The 15,784-nt window shown below is 35.8% G+C and overlaps 1 long non-coding RNA gene and 1 pseudogene across 1 annotated transcript; both read left to right on the forward strand.

Moving 5' to 3' along the window:
- The first annotated feature begins 684 nt into the window (after positions 1-684).
- On the forward strand, positions 685-7,059 carry LOC127158182 (beta-1,3-galactosyltransferase 1-like; annotated as a pseudogene).
- Positions 7,060-10,114: 3,055 nt separating this feature from the next.
- LOC127158183 (uncharacterized) lies at positions 10,115-12,085 on the forward strand. The gene is made up of 3 exons (XR_007826080.1): positions 10,115-10,432; positions 11,233-11,344; positions 11,675-12,085. It is a non-coding gene; the product is annotated as an uncharacterized LOC127158183 (long non-coding RNA).
- Positions 12,086-15,784: the final 3,699 nt, after the last annotated feature.

Genomic DNA, 15,784 nt, shown 5'->3' on the forward strand with positions numbered 1-15,784 from the left:
CCTGTCAAACACCATTTATGTCTACGCTTTGCCAGTTTGACTGGATTTGGCTTGGTTCCAGTTTTTATTTCAAAAATTTGAGGAAAAGAAAAATGGTGCAAATTTCACTTTGATTTCTGAAGTATATACTAAGGTGAGACAATGGTTGGTCAGTGACACCTTACTATCAAAGACTTGTGATTTACTACAGTACCTGCACTGCTACAACCACTAAGGTGTATTGCGAATGTACATGCGAATGTCAGTTAGCCATTTTTATGGGGTGAAATCAACAAGAAATACTGGTTTCACAACATCGCTTGTGCTTTGTTCTTGTCAGATGATGGCGACCCTATGAACAAAGGCTACACAGTGAACCTGGTGATGAATACAGCTCCAGGCATCAGTGTAAACAAGCCAATTAGAAGTACACCAGGTTCCCTGGAATGTGGGAACACTGTAGTAGTACACATTGCAAGAAAATATTATTTTATTCAGGTTTTATATTTATCTTTAAGGTTTAAGTCTTACCTCATTTCCTGTAAGAATCAAATTCATTCTGACAATAAAGAGGCTTCTGGCAAGTGTGTAGCTATTATGTTACTCACAGCAGCAAACCAAACCCCACCCCACCTAATAAGCACAATACCTTAGAGAGGATGTTCCTATAGGTTTCTGATATGTGTTTAGCTTTAAGCTCTCTATGATACATGCAAAATGAGTATCATTGGAAAAGAACTCACCTGTGCATCATAACTGCAAAAAAAAGCTCCACCCTACTTAACCAGTTTTTGGGTATGAGAGAATAGACAGGTATTTCATCAGGGAATGCTCTGAGCAGTATTTCCCCAGAATGGCTACTAAAAACATTTTGCACAGGTAAGCAAATGAATCATTTTTATTATTTTTGCCTTATGTTGTTCACATACAAAGTCTTATTATAAACTTATAGTGGAGTAACTTGACAGAGAAACTGAAGGAGAAACTGAAATCCAATAACTATTTTACTACAGTTGCACTAATACTGAACATATCTGTGTTGATTAGGTTGTGCACAGATGTAAATATATATTTCACTTAGTTTTGTTCAATGTCTTTTAGTCTGTGATAGAAAATAGAAACTGAAAGACAAATGAACAGTCCATAGACGAAGAGGAAAGTAATAGAAACAGAGAGCAAAGTAACACATCATGGATTGAGACTTAACTCCATTTCTGACAGTCAAACTGAAAATATTTTTTTTTTACATTTAAATATTAAAATAAGATATTTTAATTCAGAAACATGTACATTCAAAACAGTGTATATGAAAGTTGTATGTTTTATCATTGTAAGAATTGCATTCTTTTAATGAATGCAATTCAACTTAAATATATATTCAGGTTGGTTGTTATTCACCTCAAAAAAAGGAAGTGAAATGTGACAACATGCCCTGTAGGTGAGGAACATTGTACCATGTAAGTGGCATGTTTTAACTGACAATATGACAGCTTAAAATATTATCTGATCGAATGAAATAAATATACACGACAAACTAAAATATTTGTCAATAACATAAAATGATTAACCTTGTCAAATTAAATAATGGTGCTTTTTAAGTATTAACTATAATCTAATTTTTGAGTTTCACAATGAACACGTCGCAACCACGTGTGGGATGGCCCTGATTGCAAAACACAGCTATGCAGCAGTGGTTTTAAAAAAACGGTCCTGTGAGCACCCCCAACACAGCACGTTTTCCGTGTCTCCCTTATCTGTCACACCTGATTCAACTCATCGTCTCCTACACTGCAAAAAACAATTTGTTGAGTCAACTTAAAATAATTTGTAACCTGGCTGCCTTAAAATCTTAAGTTCAGTCAACTCAAAAAAAAGTTTATTCAACTTGAAATGTTAAATTATACTAAGTGACAACTTAAAATTTTAAGGCAGCTGGGTTACTTACCCATCTGTTAAGTTTAGCAAACACAAATATCTAAGTTGTTACTTAGTACAACTTAACATTTCAAGTTGACTAAACTTATTTTAGTTGACTGAACTTAAAATTTTAAGGCAGCACGGTAACAAATTATTTTAAGCTGACTCAACAAATTGTGTTTTTTTACTTTTTACAGTGTAATAGAGACAGCAAGACCTGAAATGGGTGTGTGGGATATGAGAGATTGTTGTCTTGCATATGTTTAAATACTTAAAACACGTGTGTTACAACTAACCCCACCTTAGTTTGTGCCCCGCGCTCAGTAGCTCAGTGTGCTATCAGTAACCTTACACACAAAAGTGTATTTTCAGCGTTTAAAATATGCACTTAATTTGATGAATAACGTGCTTCTCGACAGTTATTCTTTAATTCATGAATGTAATATAATTTCTGATTCGCCAACACGACCGCCAAACGCTTTCTCTCACTATATGACGACTACTTTTCCCTAACGTTGGCTAATAACGTTTATCAGATGGCTACTCTAGAATGGCGGCAAAACAGCAGGCCAGAATTTCTAGACTAAAATTTACAAATGATTTTCATCAGCAGGTTTCTTTAATGGATTGTTCAAAAAGACTCACGTGATGGTTCGTTTGTTATGCTTCTGCAGCCCGTAATTCGGATTTTGAAACAGATTTGAATCACACCGACTAATCCTTCACTAAATCAACTCACTGAATCACTCAAAACGCTTTGCCTACTGAACTGCTACAAGCTCACTTCTATTTGTCCATAAAAGTTCATAAAACCTAAATCAGCCATCAATATGACTAGATAAGGTTGTGAGTTACTTTGGTAAAAAAAAATTAAACTGTGGTTTTACTTTGAAATTCTTTTTTTTTTTTTTTTTTTTTTTGACCCATTTCTCATTTTTTTCCTTTTTTTTTTTTTTTTTTTTTTTTTGCAGTTTAGCTCAGGAAAGAGGTCCAAATATGCGGCATATTAAAAGGATATTTATTGTGCTGCTCACATTTGCATTGCTATTGTGTGCCATTGCTTATGTCTCTGTTTTTTATCACGAGACAACTACATTCCCTCCCTGGTTGAATAAAGTCATGAATCAAACTTTTTACAAGATAATTAAAAGCCCTTATCATATGGAAAATGATTTATTAGCATCACTCGACGAAGACCAACAAGGAAGTACAACTGTTGCACAAACAACAGACATCCCTATCTATTATCATGTGGCTCATCCAAGTAATTATCATTTCATTCTGGATGAACCTGATAAGTGTAAGCAGAATCCGTTCCTGGTCTTGATGGTCACCGTGGCCCCCCCATCAGGTTGATGCTCGTAACGCCATCCGGAGCACATGGGGGAATGAGAGCTCAGTCCAGGGAAACGCAGTGCTGACATTGTTTTTGGTGGGTTTGACTGGAGGACCAGAAGCTCAACAGCAGCTGGAGGAAGAGAGTCAACAACACAGAGATTTAGTGCAGAGCACCTTTGTGGACTCCTACTTCAACCTGACCATAAAGACGATGGTGATCTTGGACTGGTTGGCCACTCGTTGCCCTCAAGCAAATTATAGTATGAAAATTGATTCTGACATGTACTTAAACCTGGAGAACCTGATGAGCCTCCTATTGGCCCCTAACACACCCAGAGAAAACTACATCACAGGATATTTGATGTGGGACCGACCTGTCGTCAGAGACAAAAACTCAAAATGGTATGTATCAGAGGAGTTGTACCCTGAACCCAAATACCCAACGTATCTGCTTGGAATGGGATATCTTTTCTCCAATGACCTGCCAAAAAAAATAGTTGAGGCTTCCAAAGTTATAAAACCCTTTAACATTGAGGACGCGTATGTGGGCACTTGTCTGAAACATTTGGGCGTTGCACCCTCAACTCCCCCAGACCCTTCAAAGTTTAAAGCTTATCTGGGACAATATATACGAGAGGATTTTTTCAAGGTTATTACGACAATCCTGGGATCTCCACAGCAGCTAATAGACATCTGGAAGGACATAAAGAAAACTTCATGAAATTCAGTTTAAGATCTCAGTAAATTAACAGGTTTGACTGACAACTGGGAAATCTTTAACTTCTGGGTGGGGCTATGATCTACACTGAGCCACACACGCAGAACACGTTCTTCAGGAAGATTTTTTTTTTAACAGAAAACAGGGTTTTAAAAAACAGTGCACATGGGTGAGACTCAGATTTCATAAATGCCAGCAATGTTTGTTTACTTAGAAATACAAAAGCAGAGCGGTGGAAAACAAAAATGCCTTGTGTCTGAAATAATCTGATGGCTACAAGATATTACAATGACATACGTACAGCTTTTTAACGGCTATATTACAACTTTTAAGTTTAAAATTACATTCATATGGAATTAACATACACATGTATGTAGAAAGTCCATATAACAACATTTTTAACTGAAAAAGTGAACTGTGTTCGCAAAGAAAGTGTATTTTTAATAAATGTCTGTTGGGGCAGGTTGTCTTACTGTTGTCCTATATGCCTTGTAATTTTATGCAATTTATTAATTTGCAATAACTCTAATTCAAACGTGCCTCACCAGTCTGAAGACTAGAAGTTTGTAAAAATTATTTAAATGCATAAATGTATTTTTGTTTGTGAATAAAGTGTTTCATTATCTTGCAGTCATTACTGCAAAGGTAAGTTTCATTTTACTTCTAGATTCACATTCTTAAACAATGATATCAACCTTACATTTATTGCTATTTTTAAACACTTCAGGAAGAGAACCATTGGGCAACATTGTTGAGGTAACATTAGCTTATAGAGAAAGCAAGGGTGCACAAAAGCCACTTAAATGTGTCAGACTGCATGTGATGTTTCTCATTTGTAGGTTTTCTTTTGATAAAACTCCCTGCTAGTCACGCAGTATTTAGTTGTAGCCTCTTATATCAGATATTATGCAAATTAGGATACACCCAGTTTTGACTATGCTACATGTAATATGAATTAGGTTACATTTGCAAGGTACACAGCTGGTAAAATGAACTCCCTGCTGAAAAAAACAAAAAACAAAAAAACAGCTAAAACCAGCTAGATGGCTGGTTTTAGCTGGTCATCCAGACAAGTCTTAGCTGGTCAGCAGGCTGGTTTTAGAGGGGTTTTGTCAGCTTCTTTGGCTGGCCAGGATGGTCTTAGCTGGTCAGGAGACCAGCTGGAACAACCAGCTAAAACCAGCCTGACCAGCCTAGCCAGCTACTTTTATCTTTAACCAGCCAACCAGCCTATAGGCTAGATTCTGTTTGAATGGGCAATAGGCCAACTCAGCCCCTTGATTTCCTCCACAAAAAAATCAATTGGCTCCACTGGCTTTGGGATTACTTTTGGCTCTATGACCAATAAAAGTTTATGATTCTTAGACATTTAATAAATATAATCTTTACAAATTAACACAACCTTACGAAATTTGAAGCCTAAAATATAACCACCTTATTACCGATTAGGTCTCATTCCTTCAGAACATGAAGGCAAGACTCTCAACAATATGGTAGGGATGGGACGATAAATCGTTGCAACACGAATCGAGAAATGATTCGGTATCGATTTTCCGAACACATCGAGATTCTTTGTCAAATCGATTATGAGCTTAGTTTTGAACAGCAGATGGCACTGCTTGCTTTAGAAACAGCCGTGTTCTACTTGTTTCCAAATCCTTACACGCACTTGAACCTAAAATAATCATTCATACAATTTGTGTTTACAATAATCTCGCGTCATGAAAGCATTCTGGGCCGAGGTAAAATTACATGACAGCCGAACGCACAAGTTCTCTTCAGCACTCTTCTTCATGAGCATTTGAATGTTGAAATGTTCTTTATAAGTCAGAATATGGACCATTGCTTAATATATAGTCCAAAACAAAGAGATTGAATTTCTGGGCAAAAATATGTTGATGTTGTTTTATATATACACAAATGTAGATTTGTCAAAAATTTTATGCAATTTAAAAATGACTTTAGAATTTTATTTCAATTCGTAAAACATTTAAAAATGAAGACTGTTTTAAAACTGTAATTTAAATTAGTGTTATAATTAGCTTTTATTATTATTTTAATGTTTATTTTTATTTATTTATTTATGTATTTATTTATTTTTATTAGTATTATTTTATATATTATATATGCTGCTTGGATTTAATGTTAATGTGTTTAACAATGGAAAGATGACAAAGCCTGTTTGTTATTTAAAGGTTTAATAAAGTGATTTAAAAAGCTCAATATATATAGTGACGTGAGTCACGTGACATACCGCCAGCACACCTCCACAACTGACACTTAGAGAGCACACAAAAAAGGAAAATACACTTTTCTGAGTCATGAAACTTTTGTCTGAGGCACTTCTTTTTAGCTACTTCAGCTGTGTCTGACAGAAGGTTTTGTCTTTCTGATGTGAGTCTTACAATTTATAACGAATAAATACCTTTGTAAATGTGCAAAATAAAGTACTTGAACTCTGGAAAGATACTAAAACTGTTTTTTTGTATTATTCTTGTGAATAGTACTGGTGGCGGGAATTACCATTAAAATTGCGCAGACATCAGCTGCTGGAAAGGAGGTGACTCGTCCAAAATTTCTCTCCATTTCTCCTCAGTTATACCAAAAAAGTTAGACAACTGCATCAGACTGGTTAAGTAACATTACCCACAGTCTACTGTCAGACTGTGGGTACAAAAAAGACACAAAAAAGGAAAATACACTTTTCTGAGTCATGAAACTTTTGTCTGAGGCACTTCTTTTTAGCTACTTCATCCCCCAATAGGGTCTGGCTGCAGACATCTGCACCTGCACTCTCAGACACCTGCACTTTCAGACGCCTGCACTTCCGGAAGTGGCGTCATTTGCAGTCTATTTTATTTTTTACTTTATTTTATATATTTATTATTTTTTTTAATCGAATCTCTCAACATTTTACAACAGTAGCCAGGTGGTGAAGACAAGAAAAAAGAAACTAAATTACAATGTCACTCGCAATCGCCACCTGCACTCTCAGCTACCTGCACGTCACTTGCAATCCACGCAAATGGTGCGTGTTGCCAATGGAGACAAGAAGCTGTGGTCGTTAAACGATTAAAACTAATTTAGCATAATGTACAGGGTCCTGCAAGTCACCCCAGCCAACATGTATATGTGGGCCCCACATGGTTTCTGCTGGGTCTACATGGGTACCAAGTGGGCATGGTCCCAAAATAGGCATCTTATCTGGGGCCCACTTGGGTCAGCTAAGTAGGTCCCACATGGGCAAAAACAGATGGGCTCCCTAAGTGGGACCTAGTTGGGTCACAAATGGGAAATGAGTGCTTGGGCTCAAAATGGGCAACACAAATGGGGCCCATATGGGTTTAACAAATGGGTTAGACATGGGCAAACACAATTAATCCCATATAGGCTACCTACACTGGCCCAAGGTAGTACCCACATAGGCCACCTCTATATGGGCTCAGAATGGGGAAACACATATGGGGCCCTCTTGGTCAAACCATATGGGTCAAATATGGGCAGACACAATCAGTCCCAATAGGCTACCTACACTGGCCCAAGGCGGTACCCACAAAGGCTACCTCTATATGGGTTCTGATTGGGGAAACCCATATGGGGCCCTCTTGGTCAAACCATATGGGTAAAAAATGGGCAAACACAATCAGTCCCATATACATGGGCTGCCCTGGTCAAACCATATGGGTAAAAAAAAAATGGGCAAACACAAAAAAATGGGCAATCAGTCCCATATAGGCTGCCTACATGGGCCCAAGGTAGTACCCACAAAGGCTACCTCTATATGGGTTCTGAATGGGGAAACACATATGGGGCCCTCTTGGTCAAACCATATGGGTAAAAAATGGGCAAACACAATCTTATAGGCTGCCTACATGGGCCCAAGGTAGTACCCACAAAGGCTACAAAATGGGGAAACCATATGGGTAAAACCATATGGGTAAAAAATGGGCAAACACAATCAGTCCCATATAGGCTGCCTACATGGGCCCAAGGTAGTACCCACAAAGGCTACCTCTATATGGGTTCTGAATGGGGAAACACATATGGGGCCCTCTTGGTCAAACCATATGGGTAAAAAATGGGCAGACACAATCAGTCCCATATAGGCTGCCTATGGGGCCCAAGGTAGTACCCAACCTCTATATGGGTTCAAAAACACATATGGGGCCCTCTTGGTCAAACCATATGGGTAAAAAATGGGCAGACACAATCAGTCCCATATAGGCTGCCTACATGGGCCCAAGGTGTACCCACAAAGGCTACCTCTATATGGGTTCTGAATGGGGAAACACATATGGGGCCCTCTTGGTCAAACCATATGGGTAAAACATGGGCAAACACAATCAGTCCCATATAGGCTGCCTGCATGGGCCCAAGGGTAGTACCCACAAAGGCTACCTCTATATGGGTTCTGAATGGGGAAACACATATGGGGCCCTCTTGGTCAAACCATATGGGTAAAACATGGGCAAACACAATCAGTCCCATATAGGCTGCCTGCATGGGCCCAAGGTAGTACCCACAAAGGCTACCTCTATATGGGTTCTGAATGGGGAAACACATATGGGGCCCTCTTGGTCAAACCATATGGGTAGAACATGGGTAAACACAATCAATCCCATATGGGCTGCCTACATGGGCCCAAGGTAGTACCCACATAAGTAATCTTTGTATGGGTTCTGAACAGTGAAAGACGTGTAGGGCCCTCTTGCCAAACTATATGGGTCAGACATGGGCATACACAATCAGTCCTTTATAGGTTGGCTACATGGGCTCAAGGTAGTACCCACATGGGTAATCACTGTATGGGTTGTGAATGGGGAAATACATATGGGGTAGTGATCTTCCCATCACTAATATGTGGTAGGGTGACCAAACGTGCCGCTTTCTGGGGACATATTCTGCACAGGATTTCTATATTGCTTAAATTAACCAGGTTGGTTGCTTGTGCTGCGGCAATGGATCATTGCATGACAACAAAGTACCGCGAGAATGATTCGAAAGGATGGAGCATCTGCTCTGCTCTGCATAGCTCTTGCGGAACTTTGATGTCGTACAATAATCAATCAGCACAGTGAAAACAACCAACACCTGGTTATTTTAGGCAATTTAGAAATCATGTGCTGAATGTGTCCCCAGGTAGTGCCATGTCTGGTCATCCAAATAGGGGACCCTCTTGGGTAAGACATAAGCATTCTGGGTAAGACATGAGCAAACATAATCAGCCCCATATAGGCTGACTGCATGGGCCCTAGGTAGTACACATATAGGTACTTCCATTTGTGCGGTAGCTCTGTATATTTCTATGGCATTTCTGTCTAAGTAATTTAGCTGGTAAAGTGGATTTATGTATTGTAGAGTTAACAAAAGTTATTGTAAACACTGTAATGTTTAAAGCAAATGTCTTAACATATGTCAGTAGACAGACAGAAGAAAGACAGAATGGACATTTATGTTTCTGATGGGAAAAATCCAATGTATATTCAGAAATCGTATTTGCAGCATATGATACAGGGGTTCAGAATAAAGTGCTGTTTCATTCAGTTAGCATATGGTGTTTTGTGTTCAGTTTTCTTTTTGGACCAACAGTACAGACTTTTCTTTTCAGTCTAGTTGGCACATGACCGACCTTCAAAGTTGAAATATGATTGAAATAATGTCAGCTGCTGTTTTAACATTGACACAAATTGATAATGTATAATGCTAAATCATTCAAATTTGTTTTTAACAAAAAAATCTTAAAAAAAAATAAATAAAAAAAATAATAATAATAAAAATAACAGATCTGTATGTTGAATAAATGTCATGTCTTTAACAAGAAATATCTGCCTTTTGAATAATTATGATTATTAACATTTTATTTATTAGCATTTTACGATATTTTGATCAAAACACCTCTTCAAAATCCAAATGTATATGTATAATTTTAATTATTAGCATTAGTAACAATAATTATAATAGATACAGTTTTAATCTCAAAAGAGCAGTGAGATTCTGTGTGGACTTTTACAAATCACTATTACATTTTTATTCATACACTGTCATGAAAACACTGTTTGACCAATTAATCAAATAATACAGCCAAAAAAATAAAACTAAATACACACACGTTTGTTAAAAAAAAAAAAAAAAAAAAAAAAGTTTTTTTTTCCATTACCACTCTGAAACAATTTCTATTGGTTGTTTCACCTGTTGCTTTCATCAGGATTGGTTAATCTGACTGTCATTCACGAAACTGGCCAATGACAGCCTCGCGCGCCTTTTTGCTAGTGCAGTTTGAAAATATACTAATCAGTTTGGTGATGTGCTGCTACTGATCCGCAAGATTACGCGCTCAGTTCCTGATTATGTGCCTGTTAAATTCTTATTGTAAACTAATTTGAACTGTGAGATGTCAACGGAGAACAGAAGCTGGAATGTGAACACAGAGGAAGGGGCAGACTGGATGTGTGAGATCCCGAAAACATATGGCGATGTCAGGTAACAAAACATTTTTCAGTCAAACCATCATAAAGTTATGATTTGTACCCACAATTAATTAATGTGAGTGAGAGGAAATTAAAGGGAGAGGCTAATCGCGATTAGCATATTAGCGCGCTGGCGATATTAGCACGTATTTCAGTGTAAATTAGTGTTTGACCCTGGTGAAAAAACCAGCATATGCTGGTAGGTATGTTTTGATGCTGGGATGCTGGTTGGGTAGGTTTTTGATGCTGGTTTAAGCTGGTCCTTTGCTGGTTTATGCTGGTCCTTGACCAGCAACATGACCAGAGCAAAAAGCATACCTAACCAGCATATGCAGCATCAAAACCCTACCAGCATATGCTGTTTTTTCACCAGGTGTGTGTTTGTGTGTATTAATGTTTAGTTTAAAACTCAAACTCATGAGAAGTAAAGGAGCACTGGAATAAGTGAAGTGAGTGATTAAACTGTAATTCACACTCGAAAACACTGGAATATATAGGAGAGTTGAAGTGTTGTATGAGAGTGTTATGTTTTTGTAGATGACCGTTTCTGAGTATATTTTTTACTTCACCTCTTCAAATACTGATAACTTCTAATGATAAGATATTGGTTCACATTTTTAGATCAAGCACACGTTTTTCAGGGAAAACAGGCACCCAATACAGAGACTACAGTAAAATGTTAGTCAGTTTTAACCACTGTTTCCAGACCTGAATTATGATTATAATCATTATAAGTACATCTGTAAGACATTTCCTCCACTGGTGATAGAAAATCTGAGTAACTTTTTTTCCTGTTGTCTTTCTTTTTCTGAGGTGGCACAAAGAAAAGGAAATAGAACTTGTCACCATCTTCAGTCCTTTATTTTATTCACTGGAGAACATCACAGCCTTCAGATGTGTCATATCAGGATAAATGCAACTGCAGGTAAAATTATATTATGGTAGATTTAATTGTGGTGTACAAATTTTTTTTAGATACAGCTTTTTTAAGATACAGTTGTATTTACCTTGCTATGATATCTATGGGAAGAGTCCATTTTTTTGTGAATCCTCTTTGTCTTTCTTTTGGGGATTCACATTTTTCTGATGGTATTGTTATGCATTAGGTTCATGTTTCGATCATAACTAACAGTTTCAAAGCTGACAGTTTGTTTATGTTGCCTAAATGGCTTATAATGGCAAATTTCAGTACAATTTAAATATGTTTTGTTTAAGATTGTAAAGGAATGGTAAAAAAAAAATTATTCTTTTTAAGGACTCGTCGGGCCCACCCCACTACAGATTCACCAAGGATCCAGCTGATCACTGCCAATTTGAAGGAGGATTGTCCTTTATCTGCTACATTGCACTCTCACATCTGGTATGGATTCACTGACTTTTTGTAATGTGTGAGATGTTTTGATTTTAGTAAATGTAGTGATTTTGCTTAATTTTATTCTACATAATTTTCTTAAAAGGAACGTTCACCCCAAAATGAAAGTTCTGGCATCATTTACCCTTCATCACCCTTATGTTTTTCCAAACCTGTATGAATTTCTTTCTTCTGTTGAAGACAAAAAGATTTTTTGAAGAATGTTGATAACCAAACAGTTCATAGTAGCCATTAACTTTCATAGTAGGAAAAAAAATATTATGGAAATCATTGGGGCCCATCAACTGTCTAGTTACCAATGTTTGGAACAACATAAGGGTGAATAAATGTTTTAAAACAATAATGAACACAAATTTCAATGATGGAACCATTAAAATCTTTTCCATACAAACCTTTTTTAAAGTTTAAATTTAAAGGGTTTTGACAGTTGAAAACCCACTTAAATTTCACACAGTGGAAAACTTAAATAAAAATTTAACCCAAGAAATCCTTTTTCAAAAAAAATATTGTGGTTGCGGTGTGTGTCACACCCCCAAGGGGCCCCCCCAAGGGGATTGAAGGGTTTTTTTTAACCCCCCCCATAGGCGGGAAATCCGAACCCTTTTTTTTTAAACTAGGGAAAAAAAGGTGGGGGAATTTGAGGGCTTTTTTTTTAGGAATGAAACAATGCACTAAAATTTTTGACATTAATGGGGTTAACATTACTTTTTTTTTAAAAAATTTTGCCTCCCAAAAAATTTTTTAAATTTTTAATTGCCCCTACCAAATTTTTTAATTTTTTTTTATAAATTTGCAGTTTTTTATTTGCAGGAAAGTTTTTTTTGGGAAAAGTAAACTTAGTTTTTCCCCCACAGGGAAAATGCTTTTTTTCTTTACGTTTGGAAATAACAAATTCCATTAAAAAGGCTAAAAATTTTTTTACACCCCCCAAAATTTTAAAAAAGTATTTTAAAACCTCCAAAAGTAAAAATTTTAAAATTTTTGGGAAAATAAAACCCTAACCCAAACTTTGCAGTAATCTTAAAAAAAAACAACATTTCCCGGGGGGATTTTTTGGCGGCCCACCTTTCCTGTTTTTTCCACAGAAAAAAAACCCCCTTTTTTGGTTTAAAACAATGTTCAAAATTTAAAAATTTTCTTAACCCAATTTTTTAATAAATGAATTTTTGTCCAGAAAGTCATAAATTTATGTTTAAAATTTTCACCACTTTTTGGGGGTTTTTAATTTTAATTTTAAAATTTTTTTTTATCTTTTAAAAAAAGAAATTTCCCCTTTTTTTTGAAAAATTTTGGGGAAATTTTAAAAAAAGTTTTTTAAAAAACTTCATTTAATTTTTCTTCTGTTTAGAGAAAAAGTTTTGTTTTGGTTTTATTCCCCAAAAAAAAACCCCCCTTTCTTGTTAAAAAAGGGTGTCGGGGAAAATTTAAAAATTCATTTGGGACAGGCTTCAATTGGATAATGAAAAAATTTTTAACATTCAGTATTTATTATGCTTTAATTTTAAAAAAATTTTAAAAACACAGTATTTTTGATCATAGTCTTAAAACAGAAAAACTTTTCTATTTTAATATTTATCAAAAATTTTTTAATAAAAAAATTTTCCCCTTTCAAAGAAATTAAAACTTCGGTTTACATTTTTATTTTTTTTTGGGGTTTTTTTGGGTTTGAATAATCTTTTAAATTTACGAAAAACATTTTTATTTTAAAATAAAACAAAAATTTTTAAAATTAAAAATTTTTTTGAATTTTTTTAAAATTTGAAAAAAATTTTTGTTTTTAAAATTTTTAACATAAAAATAAAAAAACTTTTAATTTTAATTTTTAAAAATTTTCAAATTTAAATTTTAAAGGAATTTTTAAATCTTTAAAATTCCCCCCTTTTTAAAAAAAAACAAACTGAAAAAAGGGGAACCTGAAAAGCTCCATGTAAACAACTCAATCGAAATAAAAAATTTAAACCGAACATTTCAAATTTCTTTAGAAAGGTAGGACAAACCCCTTTTGGACAGTAAACATTGATCAAATTATAACTGAACTAGAAAAGTTTTCCAGTGAATGAAGTAGAAAGACATATGATGCACAAAAGCTATTTGTTGTAATATTATATTAAAGAAATAATAAATGACTGCAATGTCAAACAAAAATTTCTTTCTACTTATCAACTGTGAAGTTGGGGAAAAACTTTTCCAAATGACCTTTTGATCGATTTTTCAGACACCTTGTTTTAAGCTGAGAAAGGGTTTTTATTGCTTGGTTAGTATAAGACAAACACAAAGCTTTTTTCGTAACGGAACGAAAAGATAAATGTTAAGTTTGCTTTAAAACAAAGCTTGTGTTCACACCAGCACTGCATGCTGCATCTGTTAAGATAGTTGCCTACGTCTCCTACGATTAAATGGCTAGTGGCCGCGACATACCTGTAAAACCTATCATCCATTGCCATGACTTATCGTGGAGACTTTAAAAATTATATTTTAGTCTCATAACATTGGTTAATAAAACTGCTATAATTTTTGGTTTTATCAGCAACATTGCAAAAGTTTTGTGCAAATCCGTGATGGAAATGCACCTAGTGTACTGTCTACACTGGATGTGGCACGGCACGGCACGGCACGACACAATAAACCCAGCTGGCAAAACTTGATGCCTCGCTTTTATTTATGATGTACTGACAAAGTTTAAAGGGGTCATCAAAAGCCCATTTTCCACAAGTTTATATGATTCTTTAGGGTCTTAATGAGAAGTCTTTAACATACTTTGGTTAAAATTTCTCAGTGGTAGTAAAAAACCCCCACCCATTTTACTATCAGCCCTTTTTAGAGTGAGCTATTCTGTTCCATGTCTTCTTTAAACGCCACGAGCTCTGCCACCCCGCCTATCTCCTGTGGGGTGACGATCAGTAATGTTTACTTTAGGCCGCATTTAACCGCAAAAACTTGCTAACTAGCACATTATTAAGAAAAGGCGAATTGCAAAGATGCATAAAAACACCCATATACTCCACCTTCTGCTGTAGGTGAAACTAGATTACAAACGATTCGCAGTGAACAGACGCATTTATGTAGGCTGCCAGGCACATTTACTTTGCTTTTGAAAGTAATGTTAATCCTCTGCATCTCAGATGTCAGGAGTAAATGATGAGTGCTACTATGTGCATTACTGCATCCAACAATAGAACACCCCAATTGCTCAATCGGAGATAGTCTTGTCTTCCCCTTCACTGAGTCGAAACAATAATGGCGGTCGGACTGTTCTCAGTGCTCACTGCCCAGTTAGGTGGGTTTAAGATAAGACTATCATGTCAATCAACTATCGTGAGCGCCTTGGTCGGTGTGACATCACACCGACAAGACGCTGACAATAATCTTATTTGAAAAAAGGCATATTACTTGGTTACTTGGATTTTCCCAATTGATTAAAAAATTCCACTTGGAATTTTTAAACATTATTTTTACAACACTTCAAAACCTTTTGTTCAAACTTGAAAAAATGGTTTTGATCCGATGATTTTTTAAGGGTTTTTTTGGCCACATTAGTAACAACTTTACTTCACCCAGCATGTCCCCTCAGAAGTGAGTAAATTTTCAATAAGAAATTTTGGATGATTATGATCTTTAATTTAATGTGCAGCCTAATTTCTTTTTTTCACTATTTTAAAATTTAAAAAAAACATTTAATTCAGAAATTTCATTTATAAAAATTTACAAAAAAAAACATTTTTTTAAAAAACTGGTCCCCCGCCCCCCTTTGAAAAATGGTTTAAAAAAAAAAAAAAAAAAAAAAAAAAAAGGGGGGGGGGGGGGGGGGTTATTTTTAATTCCGGGGGAAAAAAAAAAAAAAAAAAAAATGAAAAACCTTAATTGCATAAAAACCCCAAAATACCATCCGGGAAAAATTTGTTTTTTTTTTTTTTTCCCAAAAAGAAAAAAGGGAAAAAGAAGGAATTCAAAAAAAAAGGGAACCCCCCCTTTTCCCCAAAAAAAAGGGAAAAA

The sequence above is a fragment of the Labeo rohita genome, unplaced genomic scaffold, assembly GCF_022985175.1.
Source record: "Labeo rohita strain BAU-BD-2019 unplaced genomic scaffold, IGBB_LRoh.1.0 scaffold_1375, whole genome shotgun sequence".
Lineage (NCBI taxonomy): Eukaryota > Metazoa > Chordata > Actinopteri > Cypriniformes > Cyprinidae > Labeo > Labeo rohita.